Raw genomic sequence first — 26,304 nt, forward strand, 5'->3', positions numbered from 1 at the left:
CCCAGCTAATTTTTTGTATTAGTAGAGACGGGGTTTCACCATGTTGACCAGGATGGTCTCGATCTCTTGACCTCGTGATCCACCCGCCTCGGCCTCCCAAAGTGCTGGGATTACAGGCTTGAGCCACCGCGCCCGGCCGGCTTCCAAACTTTTTACTGCAACCCTACAGCTAAGAAATATCTTTGACACACTACCTGGTACATAGATGCATATATACACAACTGGATGCTAGATGGGAAGATAGTGAGTCGTTGTTAGATTTTGTTGTTGCCTTTTGGAGGCAGCATCTCAGGATCTCATGGATTGTTCTTGGGAAGGTGAAAGGATTCCAGATGATGCTCAGCAATTGAGCTTGAGCAATTGTGTTGAAGGTGGTGCCAATAAATGAAATGACAGCCTGGGGGAGGAAAAGGATTTTGTTGGGGAGGGTGTGGCTGAAAATAAACAGTTCCGTGTTTGACATATCATGTTTAAGATGCCTGGATAGTAGAAGGAAAGCAAACTAACTGGCTGTTTTCTTCTACTATACTCTCAACACTCAATACAGAAAACTTCACCTCAGGTCAAAAGATGCGTCAAGGGATTTCTGCAACATCCAATTCTCCGGTAGACACCAGCTGGGTGTCCTGTAATTCCATTCAATTCTGACACTCTAACCTGGAGTTAGAGTCAGATACCACAGGTTACGGCTCAGTCCCACAAGACAACCTCCTGTTTCTGATGTCAGGAGGGTTGTGACCAGGTTCAGGTTGTGACCCGTGCTTCTAATGACCGGCTACAAATTGAGGGTTCCCATGCCCTCCTCCTCAGGTTCTCTCATTTGTTAGAGTGGCTCACAGAACTCAGGAAAGTGTTTTATTTATGTTTACTGGCTTATGCTAGAATACACCATAAAAGATACAGATGAACGGCCAGATGGAAGAGAGGGTGCGGTGGTGCATGTCAGTAATTCCAGCATTTTGGGAGGCTGAGGCAGGAGGATCATCTGAGGTCAGAAGTTTAAGACCAGTCTGGGCAATGTAGCAAGACTCTGTCTCTTTAAAAAATAATAAAAAGTTAAAAATATGTAAAATACATATAAAGGAAGAGATGCATAAGACAAGAGATGAGTAAGGCGTCCTGGAGCTTCCATGCCCTCTCTGGGTGTGCTAGCAACCTGGAAGCTCTCTGAATCCTGCTTACAGTTGCTATGGAGGCTTCATTACGTAGGCACGATTGATTAAATCATTGGCCACTGGTGATCAACTCAACCTTCAGCCTCTCTCTCCTTCTTGAGGAGCGTGGGGTGAGGGTGCTGAGAGTGCTCACCTTCTAATCACATGGTTGTTTCTCCTGTCATTCTGAGGCTCTCCGGTAGTCTCCAGCCAGGGATCCTCTCTCCAACATACAAAAAGGTACTTATAACTTGGAAAATTCCAAAGGTTTTGGGAGTTCTGTGCCCTGAAACTGCAGGAAGACCAAAATATGTTATTTCTTTTTATAAATCACAGTATCACAGTTACTGAAGCCAAAATCACAGAAATTATCACTTAAATAAAAGGAAGCAAGCTTCTTTTGCTTCTGTTTTGCTGCATAGCTCTGAAACCCAGTCCTGCCTTTTGTAAGGGTAAGTGAGCGTGTGTGTGCATGTGTGCTGTGCTGAAAGGCTTTTCTGAGGTAAAGCGAAGTTCATGAGCCGAGACTGAGCTGAGCTGTCCAAATTGGTTTCAGCTGACGGCCTTTGTTAGCGGAGTTCCAGTTCCTGCTATCTGTCTTGTTATTTTTTTCATTTTCTTTCCAAATTCATTTCTGGAGCTTGCGGCCTCAAAAATAACAAGTTGTTAAAATGACTGAGTATGCTCTCTGGCTCCACGGAGCCCAGCTTCCCCGCTATGTGTCCTAAACAGGACTGTGAGTCCTTATTTTCCAGACCAAGCTCAATGGAGCATGGAGGGGAACCAGGTCTGTTGATCCTCGCTCAGCTGGGGGAGGAGGGCGAGGCAGGTGGGGAGGAAGGACATGCAGGTTGGGAGGGCAAGAAAGCGAAGGTAAAATGCTGTCAGAGGCAGGTGGAGATGCCGGCAAACCCTCCCTTATGTTCCAGAGCGTTCTTTAGCAATCTTAAGATGGAACTGAAGTCTGGAATTGCAGAGCGGAAGTCTTTCGGTAACGGAGGCCTATTTGCTCTGGCTCAGATCCTCCGGGACCACAGTCACTTGAGGGAACCTGCCCCGCAATTACAAAGACATGACCTCCCCAGACAGCGTCTGTCCTCTTCAAGATCTGCCCCCACCAAGATGTGTCTCCAGACCAAAACCAGAGTCAGACTGAAGCACAGCCCAGTGCAGAGGAAATACTGAACACAGATAAAAATGTCAAGGCTTAAATGTAGGTTCAGCAGGCCCCGGGGGCTCGAGTGTGGAAGTGGATCTTGAGGGCTTGGAACTGGGGTTGGGGAGACTAGAAGAGTGGGAAGGTGAGAATTTACGCACATGGGAGGCCTCCCGGCAAAGACACCCGGGCCCATTCTCACGCGCGGCCCGGTCGCTCTCAGAGCCACGGACACAGCGTGGGCCCACGTGGAAGGCAGAGCGCACTGAGCACAGTGCCAAGGAAGAGAGCTAGGTGAGCCGGGAAGGTCTGAGTGGTTTATTTGGTGAGGCCAAGGAACCCACCCCCTCCACGGTGTTCCTCCAGGAGGCTCCTCCTATCACCAAGGCAACAAGGAGTGCATTGGTGAGGGGAAGGTGGGCATTTTCCAGAGGCTCAGGGGTGGCTGAAGGCTGGGGCTGACCCTAGGCCATGCTGCCTCTGAACTGGCCTCCCTAGTGTCATGGGTGTGACAGGATAGCCGACGGTGACACCAGTGGATGTGGTTAATCCACTAGGCAGGGGAAAGAAGTATCAAAGCTGGTTTCTAGTGATAAAGACTGTAGTGCTTTCTCCCTAGACTTGGCCTGAAGAACGTGCTCCTTCTCCCACAGTCCGTCTCTCAGTGAACAATTTTGCCATCAGGCATAGCCCAGGCCAGAAAACTGCAGCCAGTAGCCCTAAGTCATGTCCCCACTGCCACCAAGCTCTGCTGTTTGTGAACGTTCCTCACACACGTGAGACGTCCTTGCCACTCTCTCCCCTACTGCAGGGTTCAGGTCCTGGTCAACTCTCATTCCGATTCTTCCCGGAGCCCCCTCTCTCCCTCCCTATGTCTAACCATTGTACACAGTGGTCTTTCAAAACCGTGGGCTGCTCATGCCACTTCCCTGAAGAAAATCTTTCAGTGGCTTCCCAATGCCCTCAGGGCAAAATCCCAGCTGGGGCATGACATGCCAGGGGTGATGACTGAGGCTGTCCAGCCACTGCAGACCTACTGGGCTCCCTGAAGAAAGTTGGCCTGCAGCTGGGAAGAGTGAGGCCAACACCTGTTGGTAAGCACAGCTGAGGAAAGGGGAGAGAGAGAGAGAGAGAGAGAGAGAGAGAGAGAGAGAGAAAAGGACATTTTTTTCACTAGGATCCAAAATGCTTGAGGCCTGCAGCATCCCTGGATGGTCTAGTTATAAAGAGACAATGAATTCCCTTTTTATTTTGGAATTCACCTAATTTGAATTGGGCATCAGTTGCGTCCACTGAAACTGTCCTAATTCAGGCCCCATCAGTTGCTCCAACCTGCGTTCCTGTCTCCTCTGTTGATGGCAGACTCTGTGCTCCACACTCTGCTCCCTCCATGTGGCTCCCTTTCCTGCCCTTGCCTTCTCCCTTGCCTGTCCTGCCCTTCCCTTGCCTTCGAATGCTCTCTGAGCCCCACTGCCTCCAATTCTACCTCTCCATCAAGGCCCACGAAGAGTTCCCTCAGATATGATCGAATGGTTAGTTGTGGGTTACTTCCCTGCACACTGCAGCTTTAGCCTAAAACATTCGGATATAGCAAGTACTTTATGGTGTACAGAGAGCTCTGGTCTCTCAGGAATGAACATGCTGTGCTCAGACAGGGCTGCCAGCAGTGCCCCAAGACAAGACAGGACCCACACCATTTATCATAGAAATTGATTTTTCTCCAACATGTATTACTAAGACAGATCCATCTTACTTTGAACTTGGAATGGGCTGCGGCACAAAAATCACAAGCAATATTCAGCAGCAAGGTCGGTCGAAGGTACTGATGCCCAGAAACACAAATTGTTTCATTCTGATCTCAGAGAGAATCAAGAGTGGCTCTGCAGTTTTTGCACAAAGCTCCTTCCAACTATTTGAGCCTTTTCTTGCATGTTATTTGGGGTCTAAGAGGAGGCTTACGAGCCATAGCCAAGACCTACCAGTTCACAAAACTTTTACTAACCTATTCAGAGTCTTGCTCTGTCACCCAGGCTGGAGTGCAGTGGTTTGATCTTGGCTCACTGCAGCCTCCCTCTGCCTACCAGGTTCAAGCAATTTTTGTGCCTCAGCTTCCCAAGGAGCTGAGATACAGGTGTGCACCACCACAGGTTTTTGCCATGTTGGTCAGGCTGGTCTCCAATTTCTGGCCTCAAGTGATCTGCCCATCTCAGCCTCCCAAAGTGCCAGGATTACAGGCATGAGCCACTGTGCTCCGCCTAGCCCGTACTTCTTTTGAGTTCATGGATTGAACTCAATTTTGAAATAAGCCAATCCAGCCTGCTATTGTCCATTGTAGAATTCAAGAATTAAAACGGGAGCACATTGCTAAGGTTATTCCAGCTTGGATTCTGTGAACCAAGAAGATGCTTCTGGGTACATAGAAGTTGGCAGAACTTAGTAAGTCTAATTACTGTCAATAAGACCAGTGTAAAAACCACTGCCACGCATTGAGTCTGTTCCCTCTTTTGTCAAAGAAGGAATATTATCTACCTTCCAGGGTTTTTGTAAGAATTAGAAATAATACTTGTAAAGCACATTATCTGGTAGAAAAAAGATACTTAGTGGATTATTGCTGCTATTATTATTAATATTACTGGTTACTGTTTATTTTAAGAACCTTCAGAGAGTTATAAACCCAATACTAATGGGGTGCCATAGAAGGAGAGAAAGGCTTCATGAAGGCGTCGTGGATTTGGAAGAAAGGAAGGATGGATAAAGTTGGGCTTCTAGGGCTGGGAGCGGTGGCTCATGCCTGTAATCCCAGCACTTTGGGAGGCCGAGGCGGGTGGATCACGGGGTCAAGAGATCCACCATCCTGGTCAACATGGTGAAATCCTGTCTCTGCTAAAAATACAAAAATTAGTTGGACGTGGTGGCAGGCACCTGTAGTCCCAGCTGCTGAGGAGGCTGAGGCAAGAGAGTTGCTTGAACCCAGGAGGCAGAGGTTGCAGTGAGCCAAGATCTCCCCACTGCACTTCAGCCTGGTGACAGAGCAAGATTCTGTCTCAGAAAAAAAAAAAGAAAAAAGAAAAAACTGGGCTTTTGTAGGTGACGGTGAGAACAGGCCTTTTGGTCACAGGACTGGCTCTTGTCTGGAGAATATTCTCCCTGTCCCAATTCTTATCTATAGCATGAATGTCTTTCCCATTAATAAAGTTATATTCTAACTTCACCAACACACCATCCCCTTCACCCTTCTCTGTTGATGTGATAGTTATATATTATGTCTATATACAACAAAAACCCTGGCAAACAATGTTAGCACTTTTATCTTCAATTGTCATGCATATTTTGAAGAACGTAAGAGGATTCTTCAAAAGGCTCTAATAGTCTATTTTATTTGCTGGATATTTGCCATTTCTGTTTCCCTTCCTTTGTTCCTGACAATCAAAGTTTCCTTCTGGTATCATTTCCCTCTGGTCTGAAGAACTTTCTTCAGTCATTTTTAAGATCGAATCTATTAGCAATACATTCTCTTAGTTTTCCTCCATCTGAGAATGTCTTTCTTTATCTTTGGTTCTGAGGGATATTTTCCTGGATATAGAATTCTAATAGTTCTTTTCTTTCAGCACTTACAAGTGTTGCTCCTCTTCCTTCTGGCCTCCAGGATTTCTGAGGAGAAATCTGTGTTTATTCAAATTGTTCCCCGTAAGTAGTGTATCATTTTTCTCTTAGAGCTTTTAAGATGTTTTCTTTGTCTTTAGTTTTCAATAGTTTGATTATGATGTGTCTGGGTGGGATTTCTCTGAGTTTTTCCTGATAGGGTTGCTGAGCTTTTTCTATCAGTAGGTTTGTGTCTTTCGCCAAATTCAGGACATTTTCAGTGATTATTTCTTCAAATGTTTGTTTTATACCACACTCTTCCCTCTCCTTCTAAAAGTCTGATGACATGAATGTTAGACCTTTTTTTTTTTTTTTTTTTTTTTTTTTTTTTTTTTTGAGACGGAGTTTTGCTCTTGTTACCCAGGCTGGAGTGCAATGGCACGATCTCGGCTCACCGCAACCTCTGCCTCCCGGGTTCAGGCAATTCTCCTGCCTCAGCCTCCTGAGTAGCTGGGATTACAGGCACGCGCCACCATGCCCAGCTAATTTTTTGTATTTTTAGTAGAGACGGGGTTTCACCATCTTGGTCAGGCTGGTCTCAAAATCCTGACCTTGTGATCCTCCTGCCTTGGCCTCCCAAAGTGCTGGGATTATAGGCATGAGCCACTGTGCCCGGCTGCCAATTATTATTCTGGAGTATTTTTGTCCCATATACATTCTTTTAAAATATATCCTAATCTAAGAGATTAATATAGGCCATTTTAAAATTCCACTTGGTTACTATTTTGTATATACAGTAGTCCCCCCTTATCTGCAGGAAATATGTTCCAAGGTCCCCAGTGAATGCCTGAAATCTTGGACAGTACTGAATTTTCATCTTAGCTAAGCACTCATCCTACACGATAGCTGTAACTTTTACAGTTTGGAGTTCGACAGCAAAATTTACACAGATTTCTTTTTGCTTCTTCACAATCTCACTAATAGGAGACTTAAAAAAATACTGTAGATCTTAGCAATCTCAGCATGCGATTTTTATCTTTACTTATTAAGTCAAGAACCTTCACCCATTTACTTAAAGTTAAAAACACTTGATGCCTTCTCTTCAGCATACCCAAACTGCCAGCATCACTAAGATTGCACTTTGGGCCATTACTAGCTAAAATAAGGGTTTCTTGAACACAAGCACTGTGATACGTCAGCAGTTGATCTGATAACATAGCCGGCTACTAAAAGATGGCCGGGTAGTGTAGACAGTGTGGAGACACTGAACTAAGGGATGATTCATGTCCCAAGTAGGACCAAGTGGGACACTGAGAGAGTCCATCATGCTGTTCAAATGGTATACAACTTAAAAGTTATTAATTGTGTATTTCTGGAATTTTCCATGTTATGTTTTTGGACTGAGGTTGACTGTGGGTAACCAAAAGTACAGAAAGTGAAACTTCTGGTAAGGGGGGACTACTGTATTATGGAAAATTATTTTTTGATTGATTAATATTTCACAATGTATATGGAGCATTTTGTTATTATTGGAAATTTTTTGTGTCATTTTACATAATTCTGTCACGAATGTATGACTTTATCACTATCAATCATCAATCATCTATCTTTTTCCACAATCTAATTTTTTTATACTTAATGAGACAGTTTATATAAAGTAAAAAAAACAGGCAGAACTAATCTGTGCTATTGGTAATCAGAATAGTAGTTTCTCTGAAGGGTTAATGACTAGAAGGAAGAGAAGAAGGGGTTGATGACTAGAGGTGAGCAAGCAGCTTGCTTGCAGGGGCTGGTAACATTCTATTTTTTATTTATTTATTTTTCCTTTTTTAAATATACTTTAAGTTCTGGGATACATTTGCAGAACATGCAGGGTTGTTACATACATATACACGTGCCATGGTGGTTTGCTGTACCCATCAAACTGTCGTCTACATTATGTATTTCTCCTAATGCTGTCCCTCCCTTAGCCTCCCAACCGCTGACAGGCCCCGGTGTGTGATGTACCCCTCCCTGTGTCCATGTTTTCTCATTGTTCAACACCCACTTATGAGTGAGAACATGCGGTGTTTGCTTTTCTGTTCCTGTGTTAGTTTGATGAGAATGATGGTTTCCACCTTCATCCATGTCCCTGCAAAGGACATGAACTCATCCTTTCTTATGGCTGCACAGTATTCCATGATGTTTATGTGCCGCGTTTTCTTTATCCAGTCTGGGTTGGCTCCATGTCTTTGCTATTGTGAACAGTGCCACAATAAACATACGTGTGTATGTGTCTTTATAGTAGAATGATTTATAATCTTTTGGGTATATATCCAGTAAAGGGATTGCTGGGTCTAATGGTATTTCTGATTCTAGGTCCTTGAGGAATCACCATACTGTATTCCACAATAGTTGAAGTAATTTATACTCTCACCAACAGTGTAGAAACATTCCTATTTCTCTACATCCTCTCCAGCATGTGTTGGACATTTTAATGTTTGCTATTCTAACTGGCATGAGATGGTATTTCATTGTGGTTTTGATTTGCATTTCTCTAGTGACCAGTGATGATGAGCTTTTTTTCATACATTTATTGACTGCATAAATGTCTTCTTTTGAGACACGTCTATTCATATCCTTCACTTTTTGATGCAGTTGTTTATATTTTTCTTGTAACTTTGTTTAAGTTCCTTGTATATTCTGGATATTAGCCCTTTGTTAGACAGATAGATTGCAGAAATTTTCTCCCATTCTGTAGGTAGCCTGTTCATTTTGATGATAGTTTCTTTTGCTGTACGGAAGCTCTTTAGTTTAATTATATCTCATTTGTCAGTTTTGTCTCTTGTTGCCATTGCTTTTGGTGTTTTAGTCATGAAGTCCTTGGCCATTCCTATCAAATCAAATGTAGGTTTGGTCTTTTCCCATAGTTCTTGGAGGCTTTGTTCATTCCTTTTTATTTTTCCTCAGATCTTGACTTAATGCTTTATTTCATTACGTTGATCTTCAATCTCTGATATCCTTTCTTCTGCTTGATCAATTTAGCTATTGATACTTGTGTGTGCTTCACGAAGTTCTCATGTTGTGTCTTTCAGCTCCATTAGGTCATTCGTGTCCTTCTCTTAACTGGTTATTCTAGTTAGCAATTTGTCTAATCTTTTTTCCAAGTTTCTTAGCTTTCTTGCATTGGGTTAGAACATGCTCCTTTAGATCAGAGGAGTTTCTGGAGCCTACTTCTGTCAATTCGTCAAACCCATTCTCCATCCAGTTTTGCTCCCTTGCTGGTGAGGGGTTTTGATCCTTTGGAGGAGAAGAGGTGTTCTGGTTTTTGGAATTTTCAGCCTTTTTGTGCTGGTTTTTCCTCATCTTCATGGATTTATCTACCTTTGGTCTTTGATGTTGGTGACCTTTGGATGGGGTCTCTGAGTGGACATCCTTTTTGTTGTTGTTGATGCTATTCCTTTCTGGTTGTTAGTTTTCCTTTTAACAGTCAGGCCCCTCTGCTGCAGGTCTGCTGGAGTTTGCTGGAGGTCTATTTCAGACTTTGTTTGCCTGGGTATCACCAGCGGAGCCTGCAGAACAGCAAAGGTTTCTGCCTGTTCCTTCCTCTGGAAGCTTAGTCCCAGATGGGCACACCGAGATGCCAGCTGGAGCCCTCCTGTATGCGGTGTCTATTGACCCCTGCTGGGAGGTGTCTCCCTGTCAGGAAACAAGGGGTTCAGGGACCCACTTGAGGAGGCAGTCTGTCTCTTAGCAGAGCTTCAGCACCGTACTGGGAGATCTGCTGCTCTCTTCAGAGCTGGCAGGCAGGAATGTTTAAGTCTGCTGAAGCTGCACCCACAGCTGCCCCTTCCCCCAGTGCTCTGTCCTAGGGAGATGAGAGTTTTATTTATAAGCCCCTGACTGGGGCTGCTGCCTTTCTTTCAGAGATGTTCTGCCCAGAGAGGAGGAATCTAGAGAGGCAGTCTGGCTACAGTGGCTTTGCCAAGCTGTAATGGGCTCCACCTAGTTCGAACTTTCTGGCGGCTTCATTTACACTGTGAGGGGAAAACTGCCTACTCAGGCCTCAGTAATGGTGGATGCCCCTTACCCCACCAAGCTCAAACATCCCAGGTCGACTTCAGACTGCTGTGCTGGCAGTGAGAATTTTAAGCCAGTGGATCTTAGCTTGCTGGGCTCTGTGGGGGTGAGATCTGGTGAGTAAGACCAATCAGTTCCCTGGCTTCTGTGCCTCCTTTCCAGGGGAGTGAATGGTTCTGTCTCATTGGTGTTACAGGCACCATTGGGGTATGAAAAAAAACTGCAGGTCTGCTGGAGTTTGCTGGAGGTCCATTCCAGACCCTGTTTGCCTAGGTATCACCCTCAGAGGCTGCAGAACAACAAAGGTTGCTGCCTGTTCCTTCCTCTGGAAGCTTTGTCCTAGAGGTGTCTACCCAAATGATTGCCCAGTTTTGTGCTTGAAACCCAGGACCCTGGTGGTGTAGGCACCCAAGGGAATCTCCTAGTCTGCAGGTTGTGATGACCATGGGAAAAGTGTAGCACCTGGGCCAGAATGCACCGTTCCTCACGGCACAATCCCTCATGGCTTTCCTTGGCTAGGGGAGGGAGTTCCCTCACCCCTTGTGCTTCCCGGGTGAGGGGATGCCCCACCCTGCTTCAGCTCATCCTCTGTGGGCTGCACCCACTGTCTAACCAGTCCCAATGAGATGAACTGGGTACCTCAGTTGGAAATGCAGAAATTACCCACCTTCTGCATTGATATCACTGGGAGCTACAGACCAGAGATGTTCCTATTCAGCCATCTTGCCAGCCACCCCCCCAATCTAATTGTTTATTTATTATAAGTTTAAATAATGAGTTTACTGGATCAAAGATTATTATTATTTATTTTATTTTATTTTATTTTTTTTTGACGGAGTTTTGCTCGTTACCCAGGCTGGAGTGCAATGGCGCGATCTCAGCTCACCGCAACCTCCGCCTCCTGGGTTCAGGCAATTCTCCTGCCTCAGCCTCCTGAGTAGCTGGGATTACAGGCACGCGCCACCATGCCCAGCTAGTTTTTTGTATTAGTAGAGACAGGGTTTCACCATGTTGACCAGGATGGTCTCGATCTCTTGACCTCGTGATCCACCCGTCTCAGCCTCCCAAAGTGCTGGGATTACAGGCTTGAGCCACCGCGCCCGGCCTGGATCAAAGATTATTAACTTTTTTTTTGCAGACATATATATGTGTGTGTGTATATATATACACGTATATGTAAATATATGATTTTTTCCTCATTATTAAAGTCATGCTTGTTCATTACAGAACATTTAGAAAATAAAGATAAATATAAAGGAGAAGAAAATCCCACCTGTGGCAGAGAAGGCTCCCTTTACTGTCCACCAAATGTCTTGATCCTTTTTCCAGAATTAGTTTCGGTATAGATTTTGCAGCCCCTACCTCTCTGCATCTACATGTGACCAATGATATGTAATCCGGTCACTTTCAAGCCAAGACTTTGAAGTTACCAGTGTACTTTCCTCAAGATCTTTTTCTGTCTGCTGGAAGGAAGCAATTGATAATTAGTCTCTAAGGGATGTGAGGAACCAGGAGATGGAAGGAGTCTGGATCCCTTAATCATTGCATGAATGAGCTCCCCCTGCTGACTAAGACCACTGGGTTTCACTGTCAGGTGAAACTGTTAAGTGACTGAAATATGGTGGTTTATTCTTTAGAAAGAATCATTGCTAATATTTTGGTGTATTTTTTTCTCAGTTTTTTTCCTATGCACTTTTTTCTCTTTAGTTTAGATCATGTAATACATTTTTTAAGGCTATTAATATGTATTACCAAAATACTTTTTAAAAATGCTGCTTTAATTTATACTCAAGCAAGCAATACTGTATATGAGAATGGCTTTGACAGCATTGCTTACTTATAGTTGCTGTATTCTTATAAATATTCTTATAGCAACATACTTAAAACCCTCTAAAATATGTGACAATCTTCTAGATACCTTATTTCTCTTATCAAACTGTAAAGTTTTTGACATTTGATGTTTGAATGTCCGTCATTATCATAATAGCTTAATCTATATTTGTTTAATGACTTTTAAGCCCAATGTTCAGAATGTTTACTAACATCTATTTGAACATGGACATAATATATAGTCCAGCAAATCATTGTTGGCTACTTAGTTTACTTTCAGAACCACATATATATATATATTTTGTCATCCTTTCAAGTTGACATTTAAAGGGTCACCATTGATTACATCATTTTAGAATCAGGAACACTACACATTTCTCTGAGCTCATCTGGCTTCCCAGCCTCCAAGGTCACCTCTGCTCCATCCCATTCCCACTCATTGTTCACTTAATTATTCAACAAATATTTTTTCAGTGCCTGCTATGTGTCAACACCTAGGTTATGACTGTGAACAAAACACATATTACTTTCTTTCTCCATGGAGCTTACATTTTAGAGGGGGACATTAAATAATTAAACATAAAATGATAAACACAATAAGTAAATTTAGATATTGTATTAGTCCGTTCTTGCTGTAAAAGAATACCTAAGTTTGGGTAATTTATTTAAAAAATGTGGTTTGTTTTGACTCATGATTCTGCAGGCTGTACAGAAAGCATGGTACTGGCATCTGCTCTCAATAAGGGCCTCAGGAAGCTTCCAATCGCAGTGGAAGGTGAAGGGGAAGCAGGCACCCCACGGCAAGAGTGGAAGCCAGAGTAGGGGGAGGTGTCAAACTGTTAAACAACCAGATGTTGCATGAACTCAGAGGGAGAACTCAGCACCAAGCCATTCATGAAGGATCCTCCCCCATAACCCAAACCCCTCCTACCAGGCCTCACTCCAACACTAGGGATTACATTTCAACTTGAGATTTGGAGGGGACAGACATCCAAACTATATCAGATATGTTAAAAGATACGGAAGAAAGAAAGGAAAAGCAGGGTAAGAGGGAGGTTGCAGTTTAAAAGACAGTGTGTTTTAGGGTAGGCCTCATCAAGACAGTGACATTTAGGCAAAGACTTGATGGAGGTAAGGAATATCAAGGAGACAAGTCATTCCAAACAAAGAAAACTGTCTGTGAAAAGCCTGAGGCAGGACTGGGTTGGTACGTCCAGGGAGTAGCAGGGAGGAGGGACTGTGTCTGCCTCAGGGTGAGGGAGGGAGGTCAGGCCTGGGGTGTGAGGAGGTAGAGCACAGGAAGGGGCATTCTAGGGCTTTGGCTTTTACTCTGAGTGAAATTGGAAGGAGAGGAGTGACATGACCTGATTTAAGTGACATGCTGACTGCTGTGTTGAGGGTAGGCTACAGACAAGCAAGAAGAAAAGCAGAGGACCAAATGGAAGCCTATTTCAAAATCCAGAAGAGACGACCGTGACTTGGATCAGAACGGTAACAGTGGCTACAGAGAAAGAAGTAGGGATTTGGATGTATTCCCTGTGGACTAGATATGGGCGTTGGTGGTAAAGGTCTGTATAGTACAGGTAGAGAGACTTCTCTGAAATGTAAATCTAAATTGTAAATGGCTTAACACCTTGCAATAGCTCCCTTTCATTCACCAGGAATAAATGTCAAACAAAACAAACAATTGACAATGTATAATGTAGCCCCATAATGTAGCCCACGACTGGTCTCATCTCTCACTTCCTTGCATTTTAAACTGATAGGAACATATACGACCCTTGGTCTTAGCTAAAAGGCTGCGAAGTGGTGTCTTCTTGCGTTTTATACACCAGCCACAATCAGCCACTGACTTCTCACTTTCCATCTACACACCTTCTACAACTCAGCTCAGGCATTTTTTTTTTTTTCTGTAAAGTATTTCTCAACTTTTGGTGTATTAGTTTCCTGTGGCTGCTGTTATAAATGACCACAAACTTGATGGCTTAAAACACAGGAATGTATTCTGTCACAGGACTGAAGGCCAGAGTCCAAAGTCAGAATGTAGTTCAGGCCGCACACCCTCAGAAGGTTCTGGAGGAGAACCCCTTTCTTGACTGTTTCAGCTTCTGGTGGCTGCTGGCATTCCTCGTTTTGTGGCTGCATCCCTCTAATCTCTTGCCTCTGTCTTCTCATGGCCGTTTCTACTGTGTGTCTGTATCAAATCTCCTTCTTTCTCTCTCATATAAGGACACTTATGATTGGATTTAGGGCCCATCAGGATAATCTCCCCATGCCAATATTCTTAAGACCCCTTTTCCTTATAAGGTAACATTTACTGATCTGCGGGTGGCCTGAGCCAGCCTGCTATACTTGTTTAGAGGTCTTACATCCCCAGCTATAGCACTTGCACACTCAATGGTAATGGCCTATTTCTGAGCATGTGTACACACACAGATATTTCCACTTCTCAAGGGTTCTTAGGGCCAGGGATTATATCTTATTAACAATCAACTGCTTTCCCCACCCCCAGCAGTTTCTAACTCACAGCTAATGGTCAGGACACATTGATTGGGTGAATGAATGAAGATTCATGAGGCAGAGTTTGTAACTGCTATGTACTGTTGGGACTTCATAATTTTATGAAAATGAGATCAGGATTGGATTCCTCAGACATCTGCACAGTGGCTTTTCTTTGTTTCTGTCCTCTTTCTTTTTGTGTCCAGCTGTTGCGTTAGAACATTGTTATTAAATAAACCTGCTCCCTCTAGGCTTTGGGACCAGTTATAGCCCTTGATAAACATAGCAATAGTTGGATAAAAGAAGAATACATATTTTCCTTTAACTGGTGTATAAAAGCTAGAATGCAGAGCATTTGCAGTTAGCTCTGGGTACTAAGAAGGTTGATCATGTTGCCTACTGGAAACATCAGCTCTCTCAGGGTTATAGGTAGGGTAGCAAGGTATCCTGATAATGGTCCTTCCTTTGTTATGTGGGTGGTCATGATACTGCGTCGGGAGGTGGGTGGGACTGCCGGGGGGTACTTGGGAAGTGACTATGACTTTGGCTCATTTGTATAATCCTCTGCCTATTTGGGTTGGCATTTAGCTGGGGCTCTGGTTGGCTTAACATGGTGGGACACCATGAGGGGCACACAAGGTCAGTATCATCTCCCAAGATTCTACTTGCCTAATGGTTTCTGATTTTATTTCCATTATCCGAGGGCTTAGTCATATGTGGCTACAACAAGAGCAGGTCCTGGTGGCTGAAAAGCAAATCAGTGTTGTGCTTTTGCAGTGGATTCTATCTGTCCAGAAAAGGCACACTGTTTAATTTTCCATCTTGGAGATTAGTTTCCCATCATTTTCTTTCTATGTTCCTTTGATTATTGTGAGCCATGTTTGCAGATAGCAGTGACTGACTTTGCTATATTTTAGTAAATCAAATTTATTATCAACCTTGATAGGGGGCCAGACATACTCAAACATTACACTGGTTAAAATCATATGTGCTTTCAGACGCCTATGGGGCAAACTGTGGCATGTTTAAAAATTCTTGAGCAAAGTCTGGATAAATGAAATGATAAATCTCCCCTGCTATTTTAGAAATGCAATGATTTATATTAATAGTCTGCGTTAATACAGGGTCCCTCTGAATGAGTTCTATCTTTTTATTTATATCCTTTCTTGTATACTAGCAGCTATATCCATCAAATATCCATTAGGTGGCCTCAAGCCTAAGGAACATAAATCTCTTTTTTATCAATGAAAAAATTCAAAATGTGTTGACAATGAGGCATTAGATGGAGAAAATGGAGTTAAAAAGGAGAGGGGAAATGGCAGAGAGCTATAAGAAGGAGCTCTTTCAGCTGGGTACCTTCTGAGTCCCTTTAAACTTGCTGTCACATCTCATGACATTTCTGCAACAACTCTCACTAGAAACTAGTGTAATATTGGGGTTCAGGGGTTCAGGGTGCCCTCAGCTTCCCTGAGAGGACGTTTCTCCAGGTTCTTGGTCTCCTGCCCTCTCAAGAATGAGAGAGGGGACCACAGCACAGTGCGCAGTTAATGCTGGACTCAAAAGCGTTTGTAGAAAGTGATTTATTTAAAGAGAGAGAGAAACTGGAGAAGGAGAGAGAAAGAAACAGCTAACTCTCACACTGAGTGACAGAATCCAGAAAGATGGAATCCAGGAGCGGAAAGCAGCTTCCACACTGAGTGGAAGGGAATAGAGAGAGATGGAGTTTAGGAGGGGAAAACAGCCTTCCACAAGAGTGTGGAAGGGGACCACTGAGCCTGGTTTTGCCATCAATGAGGACCTGCCCTTTGCATACATATTCTCTGGGCCCTCTGCTGTCACTGTCAACTGTCAGTGCTTATTGTTTCCCGTGAGTGCCTTTAGAGCCTCTCTTTTCTCACCCCCACAGAGGCTGGTCTCTCAGACCTGGCCAGCCCTGCAGTCTCTTATCTGGCTCCCAGCTCATGCTCAACCAGTCCCTCCCCAGGAGAGCTCTGTGATGGGTTAGAATGAGGACTCTCCCTGAGAGGCATTTGCATTTTAATCAGGGACACTTTAAAACAAATCTAATTCTTACTGTTATATTACAAACATTACTATTGTAAATATTACTAAGTGTAACATATACACAGCAAAGAGTTCAAATGTTAAGTGTACAGCTTGAATTTTTGCAACGTAAAACCACAATCCAGATCAAGACTAGTATGTTAGCAGCACCCTAGATGCCTTCCCTGTGCCACTTCTGGATTGCCTGGCCTCTCACCAAAGGCGACTACTGTTTTGATTCCTATAACCAGTTTTACCAGTGTATTAGTTTTACCAGTGTGTGAACTTTATAGCACTGTAATCATAAATATATACAGTTGACCCTTGTATAGCTCAGGGGTTAGGGACAATGACCCTCCACACAGTTGAAAATTCATTTATAACTTTTGACTTTCCGAAAACTTTACCAATAGCCTACTATTGGCCAGAAGCCTTACTGATAACACAAGCAGCTGATGAACATATATTTTATATATATATTATATACTGTATTCTTACAATAAAGTATCTAGAAAAAAGAAATTGTGATTAAGAACATTGTAAAGAAGAGAAAATATAGTTACTATTCATTAGGAGGAAGAGTATCATCATAAAGGTCTTCATCCTTGTCATCTTCCTATTAAGTAGGTCGAGAAGGGAGGAAGAGGAGAGGTTGGTCTTGTTGTCTGATGGGTGGCAGAGGCTGAAGAGAATCTAAGTGGGCCTGTGCAGTTCAAGGGTCAACTGTGCTTTTTTGGATTTTTTTGCTCAAAGTTATGTCTATTAGAGTTATCAAGGTTGTTGCTAGCAGCTGTATTTGCTCTTTCTATTGCTGTATAATATTCCATTCTGTGGAAAAAGCTTTGTAATTTACAGAGAGTCCCTGAACTCAGATGGTTTGGCTTAATGGTTTTTCTACTTATGACAGCATGAAAGCAATGTGCGTTCAGTAGAAATCATACTTTAAGTACTTATACGACTGTTCTGTTTTTGCTTTTAGTACAATATTCAACAAATTACACAAGTTATTCAACACTCTTATAAAATAGGTTTGTGTTAGATGCTTTTGCCCAATAGTAGGGTAATATAAATGCTCTGAGCATGTTTAAGGTGGGCTAGGCCGAGCACAGTGTTCAGTAAGGCTAGGTGTATTAAATCCATTTTTGACTACAACATTTTTAACTTACAATGGTTTAATTGGGATATAACCCCATTGAAAGTCGAGTAGCATCTGTATTTATCCATTCTATTGGTGATGAACACTTAAATTGATTTTGGCCAGGCGCAGTGCCTCATGCCTGTAATCCCAACACTTTGGGAAGATGAGGCAGGCGGATCACTTGAGGCCAGAAGTTCAAGACCAAACTGGCCAACATTGTGAAACCCTGTCTCTACTAAAAACAGAAAGATTAGTTGGACTTGGTGGCAGGTGCCTGTTATCCCAGCTACTTAGAAGGCTGAGGAAGGAGAATTTCTTGAACCTGGGAGGTGGAGGTTGCAGTGAGCCAAGACTGCGCCACTGCACTTCAGACTGGGTGACAGAGTGAGACTCTGTCTCAAAAAAAAAAATTGATTTGGTCTATAATAAACACTCCCATGAATATTCTTAAACATGTCCTCTGATGCACATAGGAGCAGAATTGCTAGGTCACAGAGTGAACATATAGTCAACTGATAGAGATGGACAAGTTCCAGAGTAGTTCTACCAAGTTACGTTCCTACCAGCAGTGTATGAGTCCTAGTAACTACCTACCTCATTACCAATTTTTTTTTTTGTAGTGTCAGCCATTCTGGTGGTTTTAATTCATATTTTCATGGCAATGAGTGCTATTGAGCATCTTTTCATAGAGTTATTGGACTTGTATTTATTCTCTTTTGTGTAGTGCTTGCTTAATTGGGAATAGATGTCAATGGATAGCCTAGCTACCTGTACATCCATGTACATCACATATATATGTATATATAGCTATATCTAGATGATCTATAGCCAGATATGCATAAATTTTTGATAAAAATATGATTGAGATAATTAGTACATACTTGTAATTGATTGAAAATCAGCCTTAATTCTCCACCTTTCCCTGTAACCACAACCTTTGCAATATAATTTTGAAACTCCTCCCATCAAGAGGCAGTGTAAGTTTTCTCCAATCTTTGCTGACCTTTGATTTGTTTTGGCTGATAAGATACATTGGAAGTGACAGTGTGCCAGTTCTAAGGCCAGGCCTGTGTACTTCCTGCCGCTGCCATGGTAACAGACTGAGGCTAGCCTGATGGAGACTGAGGAGTGCTGAGGCACCCAGCTGATAGCCAGCACATCCTTATTAGAGAAAAAACATGCAAATTTGGTAAATGAACATGGTATCATATTTTAATCTGTATTCCTTTGATTATTAGTAAGATAGAATATTTAAAATCTATTTAGCATCCTTTGCTTGTTTATATACTTTATGAACTCTTTGTGTTTATATTAACTGTTTGTTAATATTAACTCTTGGTATTATATATAAAAAAATGTTCTTTAGTTTTTTAAATTTCCTTTTACATTTTATTTATCAAATTTTTATATGCAAAAATTTTAACTTTTTTTTTCACGTCAGATGGGTAGTATGCCTACATGGTAACAAGCCTTCAAGGAGACAGATTTCACAGATGAGTGTGAAAACCCAGTTATCATGCTTACCAACCACAAAAGTATCATTTCAACTTTTATGTTGTTAAATGTATTAACATTTTTCTTTATAAGTCTGTTTTGGTGCAATTATAAGGAAAATAGTTCCCTCTCCAAAGTTATATAGTTGTTTACCTATCATCACCTATTAGGAGACACAAATACTCAAAAGAATAAATCTCTACTCACACAACATGGGACTTAATAGACAATTCAAGAAGATAATGTGGGCATGAAGCCAGTATTAAATAGGATGCCTTCATATGCCAGTGACAGAAACTCTGCCTCAGATTAGTTAAAAATAATGACATTCTTTATTTTATGTAAGAAATTCAGAAGTATGACAGCTTCCAAAATTGGTTAAGTCAGCAGCTCAATAGTTTTTTTCCACAAACCCATTTGTTTTGTTTTTTCGTTCTATCACAATGCCATCCTTGTGCTGTTGCCTTTGTCTTTAGGTGGTTCTTTTCACCGTCACACTGTGGCTGCCAGTAGCCAAAGGGCAACAGACTTCCTTGTCCTATCCAGGGAAAAGTGAAGTGTTTCTCCCAGTCATTGAATGTATGCTCCTCCCTGCAGTATAATTGGATTATCCAAGGTCATGTACTCACCCTTAGACCAATAATTAGAGAATACTAATTAGGAATCATCTTAGATCAATCAGGATTCCCTTTGGGAATGAATTAGATGACTAAATGTCTAACAGAATTGAGGTTTGGACAGGAAGGAGGAAAGGGAGAACAGATGTTGGACAGGTCAAGAGAGTGTTTGCTCCAGATCCTTCTGGACATCTCTCAAATTGGGTGCCATTTCTCAATTTGTAGTCTTAAAAAATGTAGCCATTTTCCACAGTCTAAAACAATTACAAGTGTTGGATTCAACTGCCCCCGGGTTTGAATTCAGGCTCTGCCGTTTATCATCTGTGGCATGTGATGTAAATTATTCAATCTCTTTACATTTGTTTTCCCATCTGTAAAATGGAAATAATCTCTATCTTGTTTGGCACATGGTAGATCTTCAGTAAATTATTATTTTTTACTATTATGACATTCATAAATCAGCTCATAGTTCTGGTTTACTTAGCTGTTTTTTTGTCTCATGACATTTAAGTCAATTTGTGGTTATATGCTATATTCTATCTGCTTTAAGGCCAGTTTTAAACACTGAGCTGGCTTTTCTTTGCAACCTTATTTTCACTTGCCCTTCCACTGTCCTTTTAGTTCTCTTGAACTCCTATGGGCTTGGGTGTTTTCTGCATTTTATGCATGAATGGCATTGATTTTTTTTCTCCATTGAATTATCTCTGACTTACAGTTCTGAGGGTTACCATATACAAAAAAAAAATGATTCTATGGTGAAGTTACCAACTCTCTGACACATTTTAAACCATCTTTTGGTTTAATAATAAAAACCAGCTCCCTTTTCTCATTTGAAATCACATATGTAAGCAGAGTCCCTTAATTTATATAACCTCATGCTTTTCATGTGAAGCTGAGCTTCTTTGAGGCATCACCTGTATGTGTGTGTGTGTGTGTGTGTGTGTGTGTGTGTGTGTACATGCGTGTTTTCCCCTAGTGTGACACAAGGCAATCTGTCATTCTGGCAATGAAGAATGAGTCTCATAGATAGCAGGATGGAAAAGCAGAAAGTCTCCTTGTGCTTGCATTCTGGGCTGATGACCTGGGGCCCTTTCACACGTCATAGCAGTCAGCACTAACACTCAGGTCGTGAGAAAATGAAGTGTCTGCAGCTGGCAGCCATGATGAGCTGGTCTGGAGCTGTGGCCTACCTTTGTTTTCCCTTCCAGTGATGGGAGTGACTGCTTCCTCCTTTACCAAAACAATACATAAGCCATCTGGGCCTCCTTCACATATCCTGAAACACACCATACCCACTTGTCTATGTGACGATTGTTACCTTTGCACAAAAGCAACGTGCCCCCTGCCAATACGTTCAGAGGCAATTGGATCTTCCTCCCTTCACTGTGTTTTCTGTTTCTTCCTCAAGGAAGATATTCCATTAGGCCATAAGATTGGAAGGCAGTACAGAGTAATGATTAAGACTACAGGCTTAAACCAGCCTGCCCAGGTTATTAGCTGTGTGGCCTTGTGCAAATTAATTAACATATCCGAGCTTCAGATTTCCCATCTGCATAGAAAAGAGAACAGTACCCACCATGCAATACTGTTGAGAAGGTGCCTTGGGGGATTGTTTAGCATCGTTGTTTAGCATCGTGCCTGGCAGGTAAATACCAGGTAAATACTCCACACGTTGGAGTGTGGATAAGGGTTGGGTTATTTATTTTTTTTCCTGCAATCAGGGAAATTTATGGAAGATTTATACCTGCTTACTGACTTGGGAATTATTTTATTGCATTTTTCTCTATTTTTAAGTTGATGTTTGTTCAAACATTCAGCAAGCCATCCAGGTCTGAAAACTGTGTTTTAGAGACCAGTCAACACCACTCCATTGCTCTGCAGGATGGCATTGATCCTTTCAAAGGAGTTATGAAGAAGCATATCTTCATTGCTTAATAGAGAAAAACAGCCTACCTGTGTAGCTGAAAGCCTTATTGTTTGTAACTTCCATTTTCAGCTCCTGCTTTGCCTTTTAGGGGAAGATCTAACATTTTGATGTTGTAACTTGCAGAGTTTTATGAGATCCTATGTGCTAGGTCATCTCTGTAGCAGAAAAAGGGCTTAGAGACAAGTCTGGGCAGTGAGTGGGAGGGAAATAGTTGCTGTTCTTTGAGTCTCACTGGACCATGGAAGCCAAGTGTGTACTGGAGGAGGCTGGTTAACATAATCAGATGGTGTTGAAGATCTAGACATGGCCAGCTCGGCCACCACCAGGCAATCTAACTAGGTTTACCATGTGGCCTGCATAATCGATCTTATCATGTGGGCACTGAGATAAAATTAATTGGAGGAAATCATGCTTGTTTTGTCTCTAAAATGTCCAGAGGGCCCTCAGGTTGGCTGGGTTTTATTTTGCTTGAGCAGTAGCTTTGCAGACTGCACATTTCTGAGAGGGCCTGACAGAGGGCAAGGACCTAAGCCAGGGGGAACTCTCCAGCCTGGTGCTGTGGGGTTTTGCATCCAGAATGGGGTCCAGCCCTCTGCCTCTCTGTGTGTTCAGTATGATGTGGCTCAGCTGCTGTTGAGCCCCTCACGGGCTGTGGGAAGGCACCTAAGGAGAGGAAGTGTTTCCTGCTACATGTCACCCACAGGCTGTGGCCATGAAGTTCTCTCTGTCATGGCCAGGATCTCCTTCCTCCTACTTCCTAATCCCAAGGCCTGGGCTAGCGTTGCAGGCCCAGGACTTGAGTGGGAGCTCATGGAAGGCTTTGTGCTTGGGGGAACTAAAGGCTCTGGACATCCAGAGCAGTGTTCTCTGACTGTCACGTGCCTGGGAGCCACCAGGGAGCTTGTTGGTGCAGGTTCTGCTTCAAGAGGTCTGGGGTAAAGTCCAAGAGCCTCATTTCTAACAAGCTCCCAGGCGATGCTGATGCTGCTGGTTCTGGGACTACAGGTTGCTCAGGGAGGGTCTAGAGCAGGTCTCAGAGTGAGGAACACTCATCAGCAGCAGCTGCACCCCCTGGGAACTTGTAAGGAATGCACATTTGGGGGCCTGACCCCAGATGTGCCGAAACTGAAGCGGTGAGGGTCTGTAGTCTGTGTTTCACCAAGCTCTCCAGGTGATTCTGGTATTTGCTCAAGTTTAAGAAGCCCCAGTCTGGGTACAGTACTACTCAACCATTCTGGTATCACCAATGTGCTTTTTCTCAGAAATGATGGAGGGAAACTTAGAATATTAATGTCTTTATGTTTGAAGGTAAAGTTCCTGAACCAGATCACAGTGTAACAAATCTTCACATCAGCTGTCCATATCTGGCTATTTTCATTTGGCTAACAATTCTGAAGAAAGAGAAGCAAACAACAACAACAAATCACAAAGGAAGTCCATATTCTCCTTTTAAAATTCACACAGTACTGAACATTATAATTGAAGAAGTGAAGACTCCCCGACCCCATCTCTCTACCCATTTCCTGTGGAAAGTAACCAGTGCTCACAACTTGACGTGTAAAGCAGATCTTTTTCTTCGAGCAGTTAAAGATTTATTCACAAAGCCCCCTCCCCTTTTTTATTGAGATAATGTCTCACTCTGTCCCCCAGGCTGGAGTGCAGTGGTGCAATCATAGCTCACTGCAGCCCTGACCTTCCGGGCTCAAGCGATCCTCTCACCTCAGCCTCCTGTGTAGCTGGGACTACAGGTGTGCACCATCATGCCCAGCTAATTTTTTTTGATATTTTTGTAGAGACGAGGTCTTACTGTGTTGTCCAGGCTGGTCTTGAACTCCTAAGCTCCAACACTCCTCCTGCCTTGGCCTCCCAAAGTGGTAGGATTACAGGCATGAGCCACTGCACCCAGCCAAGGGCCCATTTTCAAATACAAAAATTATATTGCTGGCTGGGCGCGGTGGTTCATGCCTACAATCCCAGCACTTTGGGTAGATACCCAGCCAGGTGGGTAGATTACCTGAGGTCAGGAGTTCAAGACAAAACCCCGTTTCTACTAAGAATACAAAAAATAGTTGGGCATGGGGGCAGGTGCCTGTAATCCCAGCTACTTGGAAGGCTGAGGCAGGAGAATCACTTGAACCCAGGAGGCAGAGGTTGCAGTGAGCTGAGATCGCACCACTGCACTCCAGCCCGGGCAACAAGAGCAAAACTCCATCTAAAAAAAAGTTACATTGCCTTAACATTTGGGAAATACTCCAGACACAGAACTAATAAAGCCCTTATAATAGCCTCAGTGATAGGGATGCAAAGAGTATTTGTGTTCTAATATTTGACCCCAGTTCCTGACACAGAGCTCCTAATCCTTGGGCATTTCCTGGATTGGAGTTTCTTTTGTTCTAATGAAATAACCCTTGGTGGGTTCCTGGATGGTTATGGTCACCAGGAAAACCCAGCCCTGATTAGAAGCCTGATCTTTCAGCCCTCCCCTCCATTCTCTGGGAGGGAAGAGGAGTTAGAGATTGAGTTAATACTCTTATCATGCCTACATGATAAAGCTTCTGTGAAAATCTCTAAAGTATGAGGTTCAGAAAGCTTCCAGTTTGGTGAACACATCCATATTCTGGGGAGGTGGTGCACCCCAAGTCCACAGAGATAGAAGCTCCTGTGCTGGGGACCCTTCCAGATCTTGTCCGACATAATTCATCTGTATCCTGTACCACGTCCTTTATAATAAACTAGTAGATGTGTGACCTGAGTTCTGTGAGCTGTTCTAGCATATTATTGAACCTGAAAAGTTGTGGGAGCCCTCAGTTAGCAGCCATGTTGAACAGAAGTGTGGGTAACCAGGGACTCTTTGCTTGTGATTGCTGTCTGAAATGGGGGGCAGTCTTGTGAGACTGAGGCCTTAGCCTGTGACGCTGGTGCTGACACTAGGTAGTGTCGTGATTGAACTGTGTGCACCCTGCTGGCGTGTGGAGAGTTGGAGAATTGGTTGGTGTGAGAAAACTCCCCACACATTTGGTGTCAGAAGTGAAGTGTTGTAAGAGTGAGTAAACACTCTGGGAGGCCGAGGTGGGTGGATCACCTGAGGTGGGGAGTTCGAGACCAGCCTGGCCAATATGGCAAAACTCCATCTCTACCAAAAATGAAAAAATTAGCCCCATGTGGTGGTAGGCACCTGTAATCCCAGCTACTCGGGAGGCTGAGGTAGGAGGATTGCTTGAACCCAGGGGGTGGAGGTTGCAATGAGCTGAGATAGCGCCACTGCACTCCAGCCTGGGCGACAGAGCGAGACTCTGTCTCAACAAGAATAACAACAAAACAAAACAAACAAAAAGAGTAGGTAAAGAAAAATGAGTTTTTCCTTTTCAGTATTGTTTTCCAATTTGTTCTTTGCATCTCGCCTTCTTGCACAGGTATGTGTACATTTCTGAAAACCTCAAGACCATACGGCAGCTAGCCCTGTGATTGCCCTGTGTTGGTGTAAGGGTGCTCTGGCATGGCTCTTTCCCACAGTGAGCTCCTGATGGGGTGGCAGGGTCCAAGGCTCCCTGCTGTGGCCAGGCTGCAATCTGTCTACTTCTTGTTTTGGGGGTGGGGTGGGGGGAACGGTGTTTCACTCTTGTTGCCCAGGCTGGAGTATAGTGGCACGATCTTGGCTCACCGCAACCTCTGCCTCCCGGGTTCAAGTGATTCTCCTGTCTTAGCCTTCTATTACAGGCATGTGCCACCATGCCCAGCTAATTTTGTAATTTTAGTAGAGATGGAGTTTCTTCATGTTGGTCAGGCTGTTCTCGAACTCCCGACCTCAGGTGATCTGCCCGCCTTGGCCTCCCAACATGCTGAGATTACAGGTGTGAGCCACCATGCCTGGCCCACTCATTAATTTAAAAATACTTATTGAATACCTACTGTGTGGCAGACACTGTTCTATGTGTTGAAGACATACCAGCGAACAAAACAGACAAAATCCACACCTGCGTGGAGTTGTCCTTCCACCAGGTGGAGGCAGACACTCAAAAAAGTAGTCAAAGTTTGTAGTAGAAAGATGACAGTAAAACCTAAAATGCAATAATAATAATAAAAAAAAAAGACAGATGACAGTAAGTGTCATGATGAAAAACAAAGCAAGAAAGGGGGACAGGAAATTTCAGGGCAGGGAGAGCGTGGCTCTGGGGCTGCAGTTTTAAGTAGGGTGGTCAGGGAAGCCCCAGTGAGAGTGGGATATTTGATGAAAGACTGGAAGGAGGGAAAAGAGGAAAGTAGTGGAAAAATGGAAGAAAGAACATTCCAGGTATAGGTAAGAAAAAGAACAAGACCCTGAGGCAGAAGTGTGTGCAGCACACAGAAGGAACAGCGAGGAGGCCAGAGGGCCTGGAGCAGATTAAACGAAGGGGGTCTAGCAGGAGAGGAGGCCTGAGTGATCAGTGCTGGTGCCATCAAATCCGCGTCTGGTAAGTTATTGTGAAGACGCTGGCTTTTACTTTTAAAGTGATGGAAAGTCAAAAGAGAGCTTTTGAGGAAAGAGGGACTTAACCTGATTTAATTTTAAATGTGTGGGTTTTTGTTGTTGTTATTTGTTTGTTTGTTTTGAGACAGAGTCTCACTCTGTTGCCCAGGCTGGAGTGCAGCAGCTTGATCTGAGCTCAGTGCAACCTCTGCTTCCCAGGTTCAAGCGATTCTCCTGCCTCAGCCTCCTGAGTAGCTGAGACTACAGGTGCCCACCACCATGCCTGGCTAAATTTTGTAATTTAGTTGAAATGGAGTTCACCATGTTGGCCAGGCTGGTCTTGAACTCCTGACCTCAA

The 26,304-nt window shown here is 43.4% G+C and overlaps 1 non-coding gene across 1 annotated transcript; it reads right to left on the reverse strand.

The window, feature by feature from the left end:
* Positions 1-18,896: 18,896 nt before the first annotated feature.
* LOC135275048 (small nucleolar RNA U13) lies at positions 18,897-19,000 on the reverse strand. The gene has a single exon (XR_010342766.1). It is a non-coding gene; the product is annotated as a small nucleolar RNA U13 (small nucleolar RNA).
* Positions 19,001-26,304: the final 7,304 nt, after the last annotated feature.

This window comes from Aotus nancymaae, unplaced genomic scaffold (genome assembly GCF_030222135.1).
Source record: "Aotus nancymaae isolate 86718 unplaced genomic scaffold, 86718_ANA_hifiasm-v0.15.2.pri h1tg000014l, whole genome shotgun sequence".
NCBI lineage: Eukaryota > Metazoa > Chordata > Mammalia > Primates > Aotidae > Aotus > Aotus nancymaae.